General features: G+C 36.2%; 1 pseudogene; it reads right to left on the minus strand.

The window, feature by feature from the left end:
- Positions 1 to 2,958: 2,958 nt before the first annotated feature.
- LOC114222869 (optineurin pseudogene) lies at positions 2,959 to 4,722 on the minus strand (annotated as a pseudogene).
- Positions 4,723 to 21,527: the final 16,805 nt, after the last annotated feature.

Below are 21,527 nucleotides of genomic sequence, written 5' to 3' on the forward strand. Positions count from 1 at the left end.
GTAGTTCTCAGTTGGACAATTTTACTTCCAAGGGAATATTTATCAATTCCTAGACACATTTTATTGTCACACATTGGGGGAAGGGGTTATGTTACCAGCATCTAATGAGTAGAGGCCAAGGATGCTGCTAAATATTATACATTGTACAGGACAGCCCTCTACAATGAAGATGTATCTGTCCCAAAATACCAATAGTGCTGAGCTTGAGAAATTGCATTAAATAAAAGTGTTTTCAAGATAGATGGTGGGCTGTTTATGAGCACACTCAGTCTGATAACAAACTCATAGAGCAGCAAAAAACATGAACGCCTTTCCTTTTAGGTGTTCAGTCTCCTAGGGGAGCAAACTAATCATTAAAGCAATGTGATACAGGCTTTGATAAACGTGTACAAAAGAAATTTACACCAAGAAAAAAAAAATACTTCAACTAAGATATTAGGAAGGCCAGTTGTTAGTGAAATTGTTTATATGATAAAATGTGGTGTAATATTTAGCTGCTCTCAGTTGCAAGTAGCAGAAAAATCTGTGAATAAAAGAGATTCACATAACTGGAAAGTCTAGAGGTAAAGTTAGCTTCAATGTTGGTTTGTTTCAGCCGCTTAGTGATGTCATTAAGGGAAGACCTGACATAATCCTTTCTTTCCTCTGCCTTCCTGAATGTCAAGCTTCAGTTTAAGATCCATTTTCCTTCATGTTCTTAAAATGGCTTACTAACTACACATCAATTGCAAGAGAAGAATTCCAGAATCCCCTGAGAAGAGTCAGGAAATATTTTTCACATAAACCTCACTTTATGTCTTACTGTCTCTACTTGGGTCATCTGAACCAGAAACTCTGAAACCAGAGTGTAAAATCATGATGATTGGCTAGAGCTGAGAGCTCAAACCATAGTACCAGAGAAGTTGGATATGTAAACAAAGTGGGGGTAGCTATTGAAAGAAACAAAACAGATGATAGCAAGGCAACTACAGTGTCTACTGTATGTGGGATGAACTTTCAAGGCAGAAGAGGAAAGAAAGAGTGCAGCCTATTCAAACTGGATCTCTAAAGCAGTCGATATGGCTGGAATCCAGGGTATATGGTAAGAAGTAGGAAGAAATGAAGCTGGAAAGGAAGACAGTGGCCAGGTTATAAAAGCATCTCAATATCATGGTAAGGACGTTATTCTGTAACCAATTCTGAACTGTTAAAGGATTTTATGCAGAAGAAAGACATGATGGGAATCATGCTTTTATAAAAAAATGTCTTTGGTGGTATTGAGAAGAATGGAAAGAAATTAAAAGGAATTTGAAAATGGAAGCAAAGAGAACTCTAAGTTGAGACAACTGGCTTAAATCTCCTGTTTTATTTGTAATATAATAACAATTATATGTTCTTGTTATGAGGATTAAAGTAAATATGGAAAATGTGTAACACATAGCAGGTAATCAAAATGTTAGTGATCATTTGTTCACATACTTGTGACCACTAGTTTGGCATTTCATCTGTACTACTTACTGTGTGAACTTGGTCAAATTAATTACCTTAAATGAATCCATTTCCTCTCTAGTCCACCTTACATGATTATTAGCAGCACTGAGTGAGATTATGTTTGTAAAAAGTATAGTGTAACTGAAGGAGACCATAATAAGTCACTATAATTGATTATTTGTAATAAAGGAGATGAAGAGGGCACCTGGCTGGCTCATTCAGTAGAGCACGGGATTCCTGATCTTGGGGTTAAAAATTCAAGCCCCATGTTAGGTGTAGAGATTACTTAAAAATAAAGGAGATGAAGAGAGGTACCTAGAGATTACTTAAAATAAGTAACCTAGAGGTTACTTAAAAATAAAGGAGATGAAGACATACTTTAGAGAAAAAATCAACAGGGTTTGCTCTTTGACTTGATATAGCAAGAAACCAGGTATGACTCCTAGAGTTTTTGGTGTGAGAAACTGGGTAGATTGTGAGAACCGCATTTTATTTCATGGTTTGAATGTTTTAAATTTGAAATGCTAAGATATGTAAGTTGAGATGTCAGGGAAGAAGTTGAATGCACAACTCTAGAGCTTAGAGCTTAGTGGTGATGTCTGCACCAGAAATATAGATATTAGAGTTGACAAAACATCTGTAGTAGTTACACCAAGTGAACTATGAGATAAGTTAGGGAGAGTACAGAAAGGGAGGACATCAGGAAGAGTGAAAAATCTGAAGAAGTCTACTAGGGGTTGGTAAGAATGGAGGAATCAGCAAAAGAGACTGAGAAGTAAAAGCCAATGAGTTAAGGAAAAAATATTAAGAGCACATAAGTTTCTAAGGAGGAAGGAGTGATCAGCTGTGTCAAGCTCTGATGAGAGGCTGATTAAGGTGAACCCCAAATCCATTGAATTTATCAGTATCTGGTCTCTGGTACCCTTGACAAAAGCAGTGCCAGTGGACTTCTGGAGGTGGAATCCAGGCAGAAGTGGGCTGAGATGTGAATGAGAAGAAAGGAATTGGATGCAGCTAAGTAAACAATTCTTTAAAAAAATACTGGAAAGATTGAGAAATAGTGAGAAAGGTGAGAAAGTAATATCTCTTATTTTTAAAAAATGACAACAAAGGAAAATTCTCAAGTAAGCTGAGAAATGAGGATCTAAGACAGAATGTACATAACAGGAGGATTTTATTGTTGCTTTAGGATAAGAATTCTAGAACATAATTGCCTGTTGATGGAAATGATACAGCTGGAGGGAAAGGGACTAACTGAAGGAGAAAAGACCTTAAGCAGATGTGAGTTCTCAGACCAGGGTACAAGTGAGAGGTAAGTTTTTGGGGAATGGTTGCATTCTCCTTTGGAACCAGATGGGAAGAAGGAAAAGATGGCACAGAGGCAGGAAGGCTTACAGGTTTAGAGGGGAAAATAAAGGAGGGCTTGTCATCACTTAGGTATGGGTTTTTTTTTTTTTTTGGAGGAAAAAAATCTGATATTTACCAACAGTTTGGGGGGAAGTGAGATGCGAACACTTAAATGATGCAGTCCATAATATGGATCTGGAGTGTGTCTATGTCGGGCAGAACTTCTCCACATTTGGGGCAAGAATGAATTGGAATATTCCACTGTTGCTGCTGCCACCAGTTTCTGTCCTCAGCTCCTCTCTGAATGAGGTAGGCCTGCTGGTCGGGGTCACTGGTTCTCGCCCCATGATGGCTCTGCATCTCCATCAAGGACTGCCTGCCTCCATCTTCAAAAGCATTATTCTCTTTCAGCAGGATTGCCAGCTGCAGGGCCAGTTGCTCCTTTTCTTCATGTATCTTCTCTTTTGCTGCTTTTTCAGCATGAAAGTCCAAACAGTAAACCTCCATCTGAGCCCGAAGAACAGTCATGGTTTCCAGGTCCTCCTCCTGCTTGGCGATGGTCTGCTTCATCTCATCCATCTGAAGCTGCTTGGAAGCCAGGGCCTTCTCTGCCAGTTCCAGCTTTTCACTTAGTTCTTGCACTACCACCTTATCCACTTTTTCTGACTCTTTCCTTTTCAGTTCCTCGAGTGTTTTCAATGAATTATTGTATTCTTGAAGAAGCTTGTTTTGTGTCAACTGGAGAGTGGCTAACTTGGACTTTTCCTCTTCAGTTTTAGCTTCCTCCATTTTGATTTCTGATCACATGCTTTCCACTTGTAGCTCCAACTTTTTGTTGTTATAAACAAGCTCTTGCTTTTCATTCGGCTCTGATGGAGCTGCAGAATTTTTCCTTTCAAGAGCCTGACATTTCTCCTGAAGTCTCTTCTTCATCAGCTCAGCCTCACTGAGTTTTGTATGAGCCTCTTGAAGCTCCTTAAATAGAGTTGTCACCTGAAGGTTCAACGTCTCCACTTCCAGCAGTTTCTGGGCCTTTCTCCTCTTCTTTCTCCTTTTCTGTGCTACCCTCCGTCTGGGTCTCAACCTCAAAACCATCACTGGCTTTCTTTTCAAAACAGGAAACTCTTTCGTTGGCTTCCTTGAGTGCAGTTTCAAGCTTCTCTGCCTTCTGGCTTTCTTCCCTTAGACAAAGAAGGAGCTGGCTCACAGTTAATTTCTAAAATTCCAAATAATTCCTGAAGCTTTCTGTAGATTTGTTCTTGTCAATGGAATCAATTCTTGCGGGCCCAGGACTCGTCCTGATTTCTCTCACCGCCACATCTGCTTCTCCTTCAGCTATCCTGATTTCAACAAAGGAGTCTTCAGAGGGGCCGCCTGAGTTCAGCTTGAGCTGGAGTTCTGACACAATCCCCAGCAGATCTGCCTTTTCAGCTTGGAGATAGGCCACCTGGGTCTTCAGCTGTTCCAGTTCCTGGTCTGCTTCTGCCCTGGGGACTTTGGGGTCCCCAATGGGGTCCTGGAACTCAAGGGACTTTTCTGTTTTCCCTTTTAGTTTTTCAAGTTCTTCCTTCAATTTTTCATTTTCATAACTCAAAGCCATGAGGCGCTCCTTGGCTTCTTGGCTCTGTATCTCAAAAAAAGGCGTTCTTCCTTCTGTTTCTCTGTCCAGGCTGAAAGCTCTTCAAATCGCCCTTTCATCGCCTGATTATTTAGCTTCATGGCTTCTTTGAGCTGATGGTTCTCAATCAAGAGCTCCTTCATCTGCTGCAGCAGTTCCTCTGGAGTGAATGTGTCCAGGTTTGGGTGAGCCAGGTTGGGGGTTCCATTTCCTGTGGTTTAGTTGGGTCTGTCCCCCTTTTCAGTCAGGCAGCTAAGCGGTTGGTGGGACATGGCAGCAGGACCCCGCGCCCACGCTCCGGACTCTCTCGGGGTCACTGCTTCCTCCGCATCGTGCCCACTGGAGGAGGGCTCCGGACCCAGATGCAGACGCTGACCAGGGGACCGGCCGAGGGCAGCTGCGCGGGCTCGGGGAGCCTCTGGCTGACTTGCGGCCTCACGACCCCGCCCAGCGCCGCTCAGCTTAGGTATGGGTTTTTCTTCATTCACCTTCCTTGGCACTTTGAGCCTGTTCAAAGTGAAAACTTGTTTTCTTTTTTAAGACAGTTTTTTAAACAGTTTTAGGTTTATAACAAAATTGAAAGTAAAGGTTTCCCATAGATCCCCTTCCCAGACAAATGCATAGCCTCCCTCCCATTATCAACATCATTCACCAAAGTGCTACTTTTTTTTCTACCAAGGATGAACCTACACTGACACATCATAATCACTCAATGTCTATAGTTTATCTTAGGATTCACTGTTTGTGTTATACATTCTATGGGTTTGGACAAAATATATAATAACATATATCCATCATTATAACATACAGCGTATTTTCACTATCCTAAAAATCCTCTGTGCTCTGCCTATTCATCTCTCCCCACTATTCATTTCCCCACTGCTACCCCTGGCAACCACTGATCTTTTTACTGTGTTCATAGTTTTGTCTTTTTCACAATATCATACAGTAGGAATGGTACAGTGTGTAACCTTTCAGACTGGCTTCTCTCACTTACTAATATGCACTTAAGTTTCCTTCATGAATTTCCATGGCTTGATAGCTCATTTCTTTTTAGTACTGAATAATCTTACATTGTCTGGATGTACTACTGAAGGACATCTTAATTGCTTCCAAGTTTTGGCAAGTATGAATAAAGTTGCTGTAAATGTACATGTGCAGGTTTTTGTATGGACGTAAGTTTTCAGCTCCTTTGGATAAATTCCAAGGAATAAGATTGCTGGATCATTCAATAAAAGTATAGTTTGGTTTTGTAAGAAACTGCCAAACTTTCTTCAAAAGTGGCTGTACGTTTTTGCATTCCCAACAGCAATGTATGAGAATTCCTATTGGTTCACATCCTTGCCAGCATGTGCTATTGTTAAAGTGTTATAGATTTTGACCATTCTAATAAGTGTGTACTGGTATCTTGTTGTTTTAATTTGTGTTGTTCTTATGACATGATGTGGACCATCTTTTCATATGCTTTTTTGTGTATATATGTAGTATATTGTACATATTTTTATGTGTATATATACACACAATTTGCATATTGTACATATTATATATGTCTTCTTTGGTGGGGTTTCAGTTCAAAAGTCTTTGGCCCATTTTTTAATTGGGTTGTTTTCTTATTGTTGAATTTTGAAAGTTCTTTGCATATTTTGGATAAGAGTTCTTTATCAGATGTCTTTTGCAAACTTTCTCCCAGTCTGTGGCTTATCTTCCAATGCAGAGCAGAAGTTTTTAATTTTAATGAAGTCCAGCTTATTAAATATTTCTTTCATGGATTATGTCTTTGGTATTGCATCTGAAAAGGTATCACCATACCCAAGGTCATCTAGGTTTTTTTCCTATTATCTTCTAGAGTTTTATAGTTTTGTGTTTTACTTCACTCCATTGTTTTCTATGTGATCTTGAATGGCTCACTTAACCTCTCTGGACTTAAACTGTATATTCTGTAAAGCAGAAATCACAGTGTCTGTCTTGGACAGTAATTGTAAGTATTAGCAATAAAGCACTAGCCTGGTAAATTCATGGAAAACTCAGAGTAAATAGTAACTATTACAATTAACACTACTATTATTGTTAATCCTACTACTACTTCTATTAACTGGCAATTTGGGATATTTTGGTTAAAATGCATATTAAAGGACTTTCCATGTTGACAATGACCATGAGCATATTTCTAGATGTTACTTACCCATGACAAAGACTTGTCATTTTGTTTTCTTTCTAACTCATTTGATAAACTGTAAGCAAAAAGCTAAATAATCTGTCTTTGTAGCTAAAAACCGTCTTAAAAGTAGTGATTCTGTGTTTCTGCTTCCCAGTTCCCCACAATTATTGTTATACACTCTAATGATATGTAATATGGTACAAAGCATGGGTATTTGTTCTTTTTTTTAAAGATCATATGATCTAAAAAGATCTATTCATTTATTTTAGAGAGAGAAGAGCACACAGAGGGGCAGAGGGGGAGTCAGAGGGACAAGCAGATACCACACTAAGTATGAAGCCTGACACAGTACTTGATCTCACGACCCTGATATCATGACTCTGAGATCATGACCCTGAGCAGAAATTTAGAATCAGATACTTAACCAACTGAGCCACCCAAGCTCCCTGGGTCTTTATTCTTTTAAATGAGCTTCTGGTTCAAATGCTTTAAGTGAGAGAACACTGAAAAGCCAATGCTGTTTCTTGTTCTCTTTTAATATTTATATCTCACCATTTAGAGTCAGTGATGGTTGCTTAGTAGATTATATTGCCATTTAATGTAAATGCATAAAATATGACTAATAAACTGACTAGACTCTAGTGAAAACCTAAGCAGTAGTTTGAGCTAGTTAAAACACTTTCCTCCCAGGATTCGTAACACTTATTATTTAAGCAATGAGTCTTTAATTTATTTTTCCTCCTATCTGGAAGATTTTCCTCTGTACCTAGTTAACCTCTGTTTCTCTTTAAGATCTCAGCTCAGATGCCACTCCTTAAGGAAGACTTTGCTGACCCTCCCCAGGCTAAGACAGGTCCCTTGTTAGGCTTTCTCATAATAATGCTTGTCTTTTCTAAGACACTTTGCAATTATTTGATTACTTGATTGATATTTGTCTCTTCACTAGAACAAAGGCTCCTTCCAGGCAGAGATCACCTTTCTTAGCAAACAGTAGATGATAAATAATTTTTAAAAATATATAAATGGCATTTGACCTTTAGACTGAAGCCAGGTATCTCTAATAAAACTGTAGTGTCAATCTTGGCCTCCAGAAAGATCTTCTTACTCATGACAGTTTTTTTTAAAGATTTATTTATTTATTTTAGAGAGAGTGAGAGTGAGCACGAGTGGGAAGGGCAGAGGGAGAGGGAGAAAGAATCTCAAGCAGACTCCACACTGAGGGTGAAGCCCAATGCAGGGCTCCATCTCACAACCCTGAGATCATGACCTGAGCTGAACCCAAGAGTCAGACACCTAACCGACTGAGCCATCCAGGTGCCCCTCATGACAGTTATGTTAAAATGTGTCCCATTACCAGGCATCTGGGTGGCTCAGTCAATTAAGTGTCTGACTCTTGGTTTCAACTCAGATCGTGATCTCAGGTCTTGAGATTGAGTTCTGCATCGGGCTCAAGCTGAGTGTGGAACCTGCTTGAGATTCTTTCTTTCCCTCTCCCTTTGCCCCTTTCCCCTGCACCCCCTGTCTCCCTCTAATGCTCTCTCTCTTTCTAAGAAAAAAAAAAAATGTATCTCTTTACATTAGAACGCATAGGACCAATCCTTGGCAAGCAGAAATATAAGAATCCTCTTGGTGGTTAGGAATTATACTTTGAATTCAGAATCAATGAATGTGTATTGCCCACTTCATCCCACGCTAAGCATAACTTCTAAAGCCACACCAGATATGAAGTAAGGGGGAGAACACCTCAGAAAAAATATTTTTCTGACATATCCATATAAAATACACTCTAATATTTGGGCCCTTAGTAATTTTTGTTGTCATTGTTGAGGTTGTGTTATTTGTCACTGTGATGCTTAGTAACAGAACTAAAAGAAAAGTGTCCCATCACCAAGAATTCCTATATTTCTGCTTGCCAAGGATTTGGTCCTGTGTCTTCTAACATAGTGAGACAAATTTTAAAATAAAAAAGTGCTATGAGTAACAATTTCTCATTAACCCCTTCTAGGTTAAAGAAGAAAAAATGAATCAAAACAGGTAAATAAACAAATCATTGTAGAACCACAAGAATAATTATTATATAAATATTAAAATGATGTTGTCAAAGAATATTAATTGACATGAAAAATTACCAAAAATATAATGTTACATGAAAATAATTAGGTTGTAAAATTTCATATCCTATAAAATTTCAATTTTGTCAAATATATATTACAGTAATTAAGAAAGACTGGAAAGTAATGTTATTATGGGTTATTATTATTTTCTTCTTTGTACCTTTCTATAGTTGCCAAATTTATTAAAATTAACATCTGCATTTTGAAGCAGGTATAAAATAATGAATAATATTAACCCCTATTTCATAACCCCTGTTTCAGAAAGCCTTCTTCAGCTCATCTCAACATAATAAAAATGAATTAGCTTCTTAAACCTTTTTACCTCCTTATCCCACAACCACTTCCTCCGTGTAGATTGCTCCTTATTCATGATCTATAAAATTAATCATTTCAAAATGTAAACTACTAACTTTCCAAATTATATCCTTTAAAATAATAGCCATACTTAACTTCATAACTAAGATCTCCTCATCTCTTTAGCAATGACATAGAGTATGGAAGATAAATGTTAGACTTCATGATGAAAAAATCTTCCACGAAATGATTCATAATCTTTTTACGTGTTATCTGACATCTTGAAATATTTATGATTTAGTCTTGTGATGTTAACCACTGAGTCTAACCAGGAAGTTCAATAGTTTACCATTGCATTTCCAATAAAATGCAAACTCCTTACAAAAACCTGTCTCTGCTTTCCTCGAAGGCTCATTTCATACCTCTTTCCTTTTTGCTCTTGGTACTAGTTACCCTGGTCTCTCTTCTCTTCCTAAAATAGACTCAAATTCTTTTGCTTCTTGAGGTCTTAGCATTTGCTGTTCCCTATAAATAGTACCCTTTTATGCAGGATTTTTCACATGGCTGGAGCTGTGCCTCAATTCAAACATCACCTCTTACAGAGATTGCATGTATTACATCTCTTATTTGTTTCTTTCTTAGTTCATCATCTTGCTTAAATTTGGTGCTGGTTTACATGTTTAACTGCTTGGTTTCCTCAGTGGAAAGTGAGCTCTGAGAAAAGGGAACTTGCCCCTCTTGTTCATCTCTATTTCCATAGTGTCAAGAATATTGACTGGTAGAGAGTAAGGTAGAGACCCCCAAAAATATGTTTGTATTTGAATATATAAATAAAAGTAAATTGTTTTCTCATTCATTCCCTTACCCTCTAGCACACAGATTATAAAGAATTTGAATATAAAAAGTTGCTGGATTCAGATGTAGATGAAGTTTAAATTAATTCCTGAAGTTAAGCCAAAGGATTTTCAGTTTCAAAAAGAATAAAGCTGGATCAAAGTTGTCATAAAATAAATAGAGGAAATAGATAAAACCTAACCGTTACAGCATTATTTCTGAATGTGTTAGGACATCACAGGACTCCATAGGAACCCTAATATCTATTGTAAAACACTTTTTTGCAATTAATTTTATACTTTTTTATTACAGAGCCACATATATCGATTAGAGCAAAAGTCTTTTTTCTTTATTGATTGCAAATATATTCATATTTAGAAATACTTCCCTGGGGGCACCTGGGTGGCTCAGTCAGTTAAGCGTCTGCCTTCAGCTCAGGGCATGATCCCAGGGTTCTGGGATGGAGCCCTGGGTCTGGCTCCCTGCTCAGCAGGGAGTCTGCTTCTCCCTCTTAGCTCATGCTCTCTCTCTGTCTCTCTCAAATAAATAAATAAAATCTTAAAAAAAGAAAAGAGAAACTTCCCTGCATTCTTACATGGATTTCTTTGTCTTACAATATCTATATGGGCATGATTTATACCTGTGCTGATGACTTATTTGTAACTCCTGTTTGGATATATCCTTTATTTATTTTTCAGCTACACGGATTTTTCCATCACAATGGAAGCATTTGGTATTTTCCAATCTTTAATCTTCAAATATTTCCCTTTAACTTTCTCATGATGACATAATTACCTTGTGGGATGGTCCCATGATTCCATTTTATTAATGACACATTAGACAACACCTGACAAGGAGTATTCTCAGGGTCACTAAGATCCTTCTTTATACTTGTTGACTCACAAGTAACATTTTAGACCTAAACACCAGTAAAGGAGAAGCTACCCAACTTAACTATAAAACTGTCTCGCAACTACATCTGTCTTGGCTAAATTCCGTTTTCCTTTTTATGCAAAATACATTAATTCTTAGTTTCCTATGACACTAGAGGCTTTGTGTCAGCGTGCTTTATAACACAATGACTTAGTATATGTTGAAATACACCTTATGCCTAATTCTTTAACAGAGATCAACTTCCATGTTAACTATTCAAAAAGTTATTAAAAATAAAGCTTTTTAGGGAAGGTATAGACTTGGAAATTCCCATCAGAATTGGGAGTTTAATGAGAAAGCAAAAGGTAGCAAATGATTCTTTTGCCCCTGACTTGCCCTATAAAAATTAATTTATGCCATGAATTTCTTTCTGTTCATTAGAAGAAATCAACATAATAAAGATTTAATAAAGTTTCAAAGTTTGGACAATAAACTCTTTGTCCAAAACAGAAGTAAACTTAGCATTCTTACAAACAAATCTATCAAGATACATTTTTAACCCTTAAACCTGAAAACTAGTTTAATATTCTTTTGTTAAATTACATCACACTTCTCCAAAATCATAGTTGCTCAGAAATAAGACAAAGATCAGAAAGTACCCAGAACTTTAAATAAGGTAGGATTTATTAAAGAGTCTGACAACAAGTTGATTAGACATGATGACACTGACCTTGCCCCTGAGTGAACACATTAAACCTGTTGGAAATTGCCTAGTGAACCCAAACCTCCTACCCATCCTAAGTTTGGGGAATATCCAGAGACTGAAGAGCATAAAAGGACTTGTGGCTCAACAGAAATAGTTATAAAGATAACATAAAGTGGTAGCTAGAAAAACAGTAAGTTCAAAAATCATTAGAAAGGAATAAGTTTAGAATGTGAACAATTTCCTGGTGTTGATAGAGAATTATTTCTCTAAAGCCCTTGGAACATAAATATGTATTGTGTTTCTCCAGGAGAGGGCTGTAGTAAACTGATTTTTTAAAACGTAATTGACCATGGAACAATTTTGCCCTGGGACATTTCATGGGACTAGTGCTTCAAAGCATGCCGTTTAGTAAATTCTGCTGTAACTATCAACTTTTGCTTATTTAGGTACTGATTGGCCAAATTTAAGATATCCTGTCTCTTTGGTCATCGTCTATTTCATATTGCTAATCATGCCAACAAGTCATTTCAACTAAATCATAGTTAGGGAAAGGAAGAGAAAAAATATGAAGCAGCTCATTTTGCTACTTATTTGTAGCTCTAGCTTTGTTCCTTTTTGGTTTTAACTTGGTGAATAGAGCACTTACTTGCATGGCTGATTAGAAACTGCCCTGCTTTTTCTAGCAATTTTTCATTCTCTCTCTCTCTCTCCGTTTTGTTTTTGGTTTGGTTTGGTTTTTGTTTGTTTGTTTGTTTGTTTTAAGAATTGCCTCTCCCTTCTCCACTACAGCATGGGAGCTATGCTGTTTCTACAGTAAGCTCCTGCTTCCTGGCCATAGTTGTTAGATTGTAGGTAGCCACTTGACCCAAGTTGGGTCAAAAAGAATATGAGACTGTAGGAAAAAGAGAAAAGTTACTTACTGAATGACTGAATCCCTAAACTTCAACCTTGGGCTCTGTTGACAATGGTGTTTTCTGTCACGCAGACTTAGAAACAGGAAAAGTTGAGGGAGGGAAAACAAGGAAGGAGGGAGGGAAAGAGGAAGGGGAGTAGGCAAGAGGAAAAGAGGGAGAACAATGAAGCAGTTTCACAGAGCTGAGCAAAGGTGAAAGTTGCAGGGAGACTCCTGACTGGGTTAATTCCCGTTTCTGTGCTTGTGGTAGCTATAGCCTGTCCTCGTGTTCAGTAAGAAAACCGGTTACTAATAATGCAGTTCCCTTTTGCTTATTAACTAACCAGAGTCAGTTTCAGTTACTTATAACCAAAAAAATTATAATTACTTCATCTAGGCATAAACAGTTCCATTATTGAGTAAAATCAGAGGCTTTACATCTAACTTATGGCAATCCTACTATCCATAGAAAATTCATATTTTACTTTTTAAACTGGAATTTAATATTTAAATCCAGGTCTTTTTAATGGGCAAGATTTATATAAAATCCTAGCTAAGCTTTAATTTTGAGGAAACTAATATTTTTAATCAGTTGACAAAAATATTGAGCATATACTTTTATTACAAAACCCTCAGTCTTCTGTTTAGTCTGCTTTTGCTCTCTTGCTTTTTTCCCCTTCTCCTCTTCTGGATGTGCCAGGCATTAATAATAAGATGCTGTTATATTCTAGATAAAGATAATGAAATAACAATATGTAAGCCTGAATTGGTGCAACAAGTAGCATAGATCTTTGAAAACATGGGATTTGTGAGGCACAATGGAAGAAGACTTTGTAAAGAAGGTGGAATTTGAATAGAAACTTGAAGGATGTATAGTAGAAAAGGGGAAGGAGACATTCCAGGAGAGTTGCCAGCACAAAGAAAGGTAGAAAGGTATACAAGTGAATAGTATGTTCAGGAAATGATGAATGGACTCTTTGACAAGAATGTAAGAAATTGGAATGATATGACTGTGGAAAGATTGGTTGAAAACAGATTGCAAATGGCCATTGGCAATGGAAATTTGTAATGGTTTTTAACCAATAGAGGGACACAAATGATGCATTTTTAGAAAGATAACTTTGGGGTTACTGTGAAGGATATCTGCAAATGAGAAGATACTGAACAAAAAGTCTTATTGTTGATTAAGACATGATGAGTAACCAAACTAGGGCTACAACAGTAGAATTCACAAGAAGAATGTATTTCAGAGGCACTTTGGAAATATAATCAGCATAGTGTAATAACTGATGTTGAGAATTTGATGCTGGGAGTGAGAGAGAGAGAAGGTGAAGTTGTCTGAGGTCCTTAAACAGAGAAGTATATGGATGATGATATTAATACAAAAACATAATACAGAATTGAATGAAGAAGGAAATAGAAGTTTGTTTTGAACATCAGATTGTGATGCTTTGGAGGACCCAGGTTTACATCTACAATAGGCAGCCAGATGTATAGTAATAAATATTCTCCTTGTTATAAAAATGGTCAAGATAAGAAGTAGAAACATGGAAATCATCACCCTCAACTGAGGAACGAAGCAGAAAGAAAACAAGAGAGAATGACTTTGACAAAGACTAGGGAAAACAAAATTTCAATGAGATGGGGTCAGGTATACAACAATGAGGTCAAGCAAGATGAAAACTGAAATTGTGCAGTGGTTGGGAAAGACACAGTAGACATCCTATGCTAGCATTAGGGCATTCTATAGATAATTTTCCCATTCCTGTGAAGCAAAAAATCTTAGTTTGTGGAGCCTATCTCCTGGGTTCCCAATAGGATCCCAAGAATCCCATACTTGGGTTGTCTGTAAGACTGGTTTGAAAATACCCAAAGGAGTCTATTTGCATAGGTGATTAAGGGACCATCAGAAGCAGAACTCATTCTCAGAGAAGGGTGAGTTGGTCCCAAGTCAGAGGGTCAGTGTCATAATGGAAAGGTAATTCTGCATAAAGCTAGAGATGTGCTGCTGAGCTTGTCCTTTTATTTTACCCTTGTCCCCAGAGACTTGTGCCAGAGCCCTAAAAGAAGAGATGATAAAAATAAGTGATATATTTAAGAAATTGAGGGGCCAAGAAACATTTCTTTGCATCCTATGGAAAAACGTGTAGCTTTCGTAGCTATGGAATAAGGGAAATTTCTCCACTCAGGATTGCTTTTGGAACAGGTTGACTTACGGACCAGGCACAATACCTGGAAAGGAGAAGATGCAGGAGAGAATGTAAACACTCAGAGACAACAGAAACCAAGGAGTAGAGGAAGAAGAAGCTTTGTGTTGTCTGTGCTAATAGTGAAACACAAATGTGACAAACTCGGATGCTTCCAAGCACGAATTGAGAGAATCTGGAGCCCCTGCATTTGTGGCTGAGAGACAAAGGCAGAGAAATACCATTTCATTACTATTTTTATGGCCTTTCCTCTTTGTTTAATCTGGGGAAATGCTACACTTGCTCTATTTTTAAAACCTAAGTGTATAATTATCTTCATAGAATCAACTTAAGAACAAAAAATGGAGAATTTTACCACTTCCCTTTCTCCCGAGTCAGGAGAGACTCATACAGTTGATATATTCTCTGAAAATTCTAAGGAAATTACACTCTGATAAAAAAAAAAATACTATTACTCATGTTGATGTACTTTATTTCAGTGTTGCACCTACTGCAAGTTTTATCTTCTCATTTAGCAGGTCCTTCAAAGCCTTTAGTGTTCAATCACATTGTCCCTTAGGTGTCCCTCTGGATAGTATTCTGGAAACAAATACTCAGTTCACATATTAAGAATTCCTGATGTCTCAGTAACTTTTAAAGAGCTTTACACATATTGTCTGATTAATTCCTTCAGCAACTCTGAAAAGAACACATTGTTACATACATGTTAGAGATTGAGGATTAGAAGGTGAACATTTACCCAGGGCCATGCAGTTAATAAATAGCAGAGCAGGAATTTAAGCCAAGTTCATCTAGCCCTCCATGGCTTTGCTATACTGCAGTCAGACAAGCCATTAAATGTGTCTCAAGTATGTCAAAATTCCAATGTTGCTACACATTTTACTTTTCCGCCACTCTGAAATAAGACGCTTGATCATTCCTGTTTACTGGAAGTAATGGATTCTCCACATCATTCAAGGGCACTGCTTGGGAGACACTTCCACCATTAAACTAAAAATGTGTCCCTTTCACTCTGCCCTGTTTCTTTATAGCCAGAAGTTCATCCTGTAATATCTGCATCTAAGCATTATTCACTGGGAGGTTTTCCTGACAAAATCCTGAACTATGAATATTTTTATGAGTTTTCTTATTTCCTTTAATGTTGCTTTTCAATGAGTTAGAGATAACATTATAATAATCAGTCATTGCAGGGCTCTGGATAAATATTACGGCTATTATACCAACACCACACAAATAATACATTTAAATAATATAATGCCTTTTTATTTTTGTGAAAAGTGAATTTTACTCTTCACAGTATTCTATTTCTTTCCATTTTATGTGGACCTAGCGAAAGGCAAAGGTTTCAAAAGAGCAAATTGTTGGACTTTAATAGTAGAAGCTACCCTTACTTACATGACTCAGTTGGGGAAGTGTTTGGTATTACACCAAACCCTGAAGGTTAATAAATCCAGGCTAGGTTAGACTGGTGGAGAGGAGATGAATTCCAGAGTGAAGCAAGGAAATAAAGAAAGAATGACACGAGGAATATTATCATCAGATTAGAAAATAATCTCTTCTTGCTTTCCAAAGAGGAATAGGGACTAAAAGGAGTATATGAACGGTGCAATAAAGAATAAAAAGCAGGACATATAAGTAGTATCTTAGAAACCACATTAACTTTGCACAAAATAGGGAAAAATCAACAAATAAGGAAATAGAGAAATTGGGTGGAGAAATAATGGATGAACATACCAATTTTATTGTTAAAAGGTAATTTGATTTCAGCAGTTTATTTTATTGTATTTTATTTTTTTAATTACTTAATTAATTAATTAATTTAATGCTACTGGATTCCCTAGCATTAGTTACAGAATTTCCCGAGTACTCTGAATATAATGAAAACTACTGAATTCTTAGCATTTTAAAAAGATTTTATTTATTTTAGAGAGGGAGAGAGAGAGCACGTGTGATTAGGAGGTAGGGTAGAAGGGGAGGGAGAGGGAGAGAATCTCAAGCAGACTCTGCACTGAGCATAGAGCCCCAGGTGGCACTGGATCTCATGACCCTGAGATTAATGCCTGAGCTGAAACCAAGAGTCTGATGCTTAACCGACTGAACCACCAGGCACCTCAGAATTTTTTTTAAGGTTTTATTTATTTATTCATTTGAGAGAGTACGTGTGTGAGCATGGGGCAGCATGGAGGAGGAGTAGAGGGTGTGAGAATGGGACAAGCCGACTCCACCTGAGTGCAGAGCCCAACTTGGGGCAACTTGGAGCTCGATTCCACAACCCTGAGATCATGATCTGGCCAAAATCAAAGGTTGGACACTTAACTGACTGAGCCACCCAGATGTCCTAGCATTTTTTAGATATGACGAATATTTATTATTTTTGGATGCCTGATACCTTGTTCTATTTCTAACAAGAGATTCGCTTTTAGAGAATTACCCTTTTTCCCCTTGGATATAATATGACTGGATAGTAATCAGCTTTACTGTGCCTAACAAAGGTTGAGCATCTTTTGAACATTGAACAAGTACTTGGAGAGGATTTCACTCTGTGCGCTGTGTTCTAGATGCTGGGATTTTTAGAATTTTACCCTTAACAACAGGCATTTCACAAAAATTGTGCCAATTAGATGCTTACCTTGTAATTTGATCTTGAACAAAGTGACAGAGTTGGACCTTTTTCATTCTGAAAAAAATGAATTTTCATTCATTCAACATTGCTGATGCCTTAATGTTCTAACCAGAATTTTCTATATTTCCTAGCTTTTAGCCCTCAAAAATTTGCTTTGGTTTCCAAGTTTTCCTTAGCTTTCCTATAGATTTTGTGATCTCCCACTGGCCTTACAATACATTTCATTGCTTAGTTTAAAACCCTGCTAATTAGCCATAGGACTTTGACCCTCTTTCCTTATTTTAAACCCAGAGTCTTGATTCCTCACCGTCTCCTCAGAGATGGTTTCTATACTTAGCAACAAAGAACTCCAGCTGATATATACAGTATAGTTTTCCTGACATCATGATGGTTAAAGTTTGTAACTTTCTGGGAAGATTTAGAAACGAAGAATGTGAAAAAAGAATGCATTGAGAATGACAGAGATGAGTGAAGATTCTGGGAATATAATAAAGAAAGAGGATAAAGTTTGCATGACACATTAGCAAATTTCTTTAAAAATAAAAGGAACAATGTATATAGATTCTGATAAAAATAATTATGTATTTGTGTATCTTTTTCCCAGATATGCTCCAACTTTTTCCTTCTGATATGATTGCCTTAATTCATGTTCTTATTACTAAATGCCTTATTTATTAGCTTCTTCTAGTCCAATGACATCATTAATCTATAACCAGTCCTCTCTCCACTACTCCTAGCTCAACGCTCACACCACACTCTTTCCAGGATTCTTTCTACTGTAACATTCATATTAAGTTACCTGATCAAGATTTTTCAGTAGTTCTTCATTGCCTTTATAATATATGTCTGGATAAAAAAAAAACAATAATAATATATCTACCTTCTTATTCCAGTTTCATACCTTGACACTTTCCCCAATACACTTACATTCTATCCCTTCAAAACTAATTGAAGTTGCTTGATTTCATCTCATTTTCTCTGGCTTCCTAGCCCCCCTCAACTCTCTATCTTTGGGTTGAGAGTGAGATTCAGTTAATCTTATCACTACCATATTGTAGTATCCATACTATAGGCCAGATGGATAAAGAAAAAAGAGAGAGAGACAAAAAGAGGGAGAGAACAGAGAATCTAAATTCTACTACATTGAGGGGATAGAACTCCAAAGTAACGTATGTAGATGTTGAATTTGCCCCATCCAAGTTCAACATTCAATTCTAGAATTAGCTATTGCTATATTTACTAGATAGAGTTACAAACCTATAAACTAAGTTTTGTGTGAAACAGTCCTCACTTAGTGCAATCATCTATATCATGACTCCAAATTCTGTAATAAATTTCATCAACATCTATTGAATATCATAGAAAATTTGGACAGTATAAAATTATATTGACCATCAATTTATTTTCAGATTACCAACCTTCAAATCAAACTTAGTAAGTATGCTCTTCTTCAATAGAGTATCAAAATTGGTCAAGTTTATATGATTACTTTCCAATATACAACCAAACTAATCAGACAACTGAAAAGTCAACTAGTAAAAATTTCAGTAGATACTACACTATGGGCAATCAAAATTCTTCACAGTTATAATTAATTGGTCAAAATAAATTTTCTAGAATTTCTCCACAGCACATAGAATGGTGGTTGTATGGATTTTACAGCTAGACTACTTGGATTTAAATCACATCCTAATCCTACTAAGAAATTACTTAAAACTTTGGGACCTGGTTTCCTCTTTTTTAAAATGGAATAATAGTAGGGTCTACATTATATAGTTATTGTAAAGTTTAACTGAATGAAGACATGGAAGGTACTTGGAAAAGTCCTCCTGCTTGTGCTCTCTCTGTCTCTCTTTCAAATAAATAAATAAAATCTTTTAAATAAATAAACAAACAAAATAAATATCATTTAGAGTTTCTGGATATTTTCATTAACAGGATACTACTTTAAAAACATAAATAAAATGTCCAGTTAAACCCAAAGAAATGGGAAATATCAATAGTTATCACAGGAATAATGGATAAAAATGCATTTGAAGAGCTACTGTCTTTTAGTCTCAAGACTGAATGTAAGAAGGCAAAGAATCTCGTTAGGTATGTAAATACTAAAGCTTATCTTGAAACTTTATTTGAATAGAAGATGAAACAGTTCTAAATCAATACATTTGAATAAAATTCAGATAGTCTTGGAATGACCATAGATAGGTCATTTTGTCAATAAAAATAAGTTCCACATCCTTGATCTCTGGTACATCTGCCCCAACCCCACTCCTTGAATTAGATGACTCCTAAGATCCTATAGAGTTCTCTGACTTCCATTTCATTATATCTTGTCATACTTTTCAAAAATTCCTTTTGTTTCTGGATTGTGGGATAATTTCTTGAGAATAATTTATCACTTTAATTTTTGACACAGCAATCCATTATTCACTGTCTTTGGTATTATCTTAACACATTTAAAAATATTTTGAGTATAGTTGACAAACAATATTACATTAGTTTCAGGTGTTCAATACAGTGATTCAACTTCTCTACATTAAATGGCATGTTTTAGAAAAATACTTTCTCTTTTAATCCTCATTTCAGCTCATTCCCATCTCTGGACTGCATACAGAAACACTATCATGTTGAATCTTGCTGAGAATATAAATCTGAAATATTCTGAAATGTTTTTCTTTTTCTTCCAATAGGTCCATTTTAAAAGTTAGCTGTTCTGGTTTTTTCCTGAGTTATCTCTTTCTAACTGGTTTTCTCTGGTTCTGTAATATCAGTGAAGGCTTGGAAAGAAAGTTGTTTCATGACACGCCACAGCTTTCCCTCTCCAGCCTGTTTCTAACAAACACACTTTAACCAATACACTTACATACAGGATTTAACAAAAGTTATGTTGAAATGAAGTTCAAGATTCTTCATTGTGTTTTGAGAGTATTTCTGCCATAAGCACCATTTATTTTTACTTAGAACTTAATTGACCTACAAAGGAAAACCGATGGTTTTGCCAAACTCCAAAAGAATTTGACCAGATTTTATACTTTTTAAAGTTAGTTATAATAAGATCAGAGAAATCATAGTTGGGAGGGTAAATAAAGCTCAGTACCATGAGTAAATATGATTTTCTTTTAGAAATTAAACATATGTGTTTAGGGTCTCATAATTAAAGTTATATAGTAACTAACATTCTCAAAAGAATTTCATGTGAGCAGACTACTCAATTTTATGATAATCAGGATACGTATAATTTTGTAAGAAAGGACTTTCACCTCTAAACTGGCTAATGTTTATATTCTTAGGTTTTCAAAGTATCAGTCATATATCTTTTACCCTTATTTATATGACAAGATATCACAGCTAGTTCAATGCAGTATAATTTTAATTTTAAAGTTTTATTTTCTAGTATTTCAATATGACAAAGTTCATATTATTAAAATTTGTGTTCTCTGATTAATTTAATTAAGACCACATGGAAAACTGTAGGCTTATGATTTCAAAAAGGTTTCTGTGAGAAGTCAGTAATGTAAGTCTTGGCACAAATGCTGATACCTAACAAGTGTCCAATAAATATTAGCTAATATTATTTTTATTGTTGTTATTTTCTTAACCTTACAGAAGATGGACTAAATATAAGTTGAATAGTTTCTCCTTCCAGGTAAATATTTTTCTGGTCTAGACTAAATGAAGAAGGAAAAATGTTATTCACAGTAAATAGACATAATATTAGACACAAAGCTTTTTTTTCTTCCAAATTTTCATTTAAATTCTAATTAGTTAACATATAGTGTAATATTGATTTCAGGAGTAGAATTTAGTGATTCATCACTTACATACAATACCCAGTGCTCCTCATAGCAAGTGCCCTCCTTAATACCCATCACCCATCTAGCCTCCTTAACACCCATCCCCCAGCTCCCTCCCTCCATCACCCCTCAATTTGTTCTCTATTGTTAAGAGTCTCTTATGCTTTGCCTCCCCCTCTCTCCTCTCTCTTTGTTTTCCCATCCCACATGTTCATCTGTTTTGTTTCATAAATTCTACATATGAGTAAAATCATATGGTATTTTTCTTTCTCTGACTGACTTGTTTCACTTAGCATTATACACTCTAGCTCCATCCATGTTGTTGCAAATGGCAAAATTTCATTCTTTTTTATGGCTGAATAATATTCCATATATTCCATATATATTCCATTATATATATATTCCATATATATATTCTATTATATATATAAATATACATATAAATTTATATATATATATAAATCACATCTTCTTTATCCATTCATCAGTCAATGGACAAATGGACACTTGGGCTCTTTCCATAGTTTGGCTATTATTGATAATGCTGCTATAAACATCAGGTGCATGTACCCCTTTGAATCTGTATTTTTGTACCCT

This window comes from Eumetopias jubatus, unplaced genomic scaffold, assembly GCF_037043125.1.
Source record: "Eumetopias jubatus isolate StellerSeaLion01/CBP00866 unplaced genomic scaffold, mEumJub1_p1.0 scaffold_12, whole genome shotgun sequence".
In the NCBI taxonomy this organism is placed as follows: domain Eukaryota; kingdom Metazoa; phylum Chordata; class Mammalia; order Carnivora; family Otariidae; genus Eumetopias; species Eumetopias jubatus.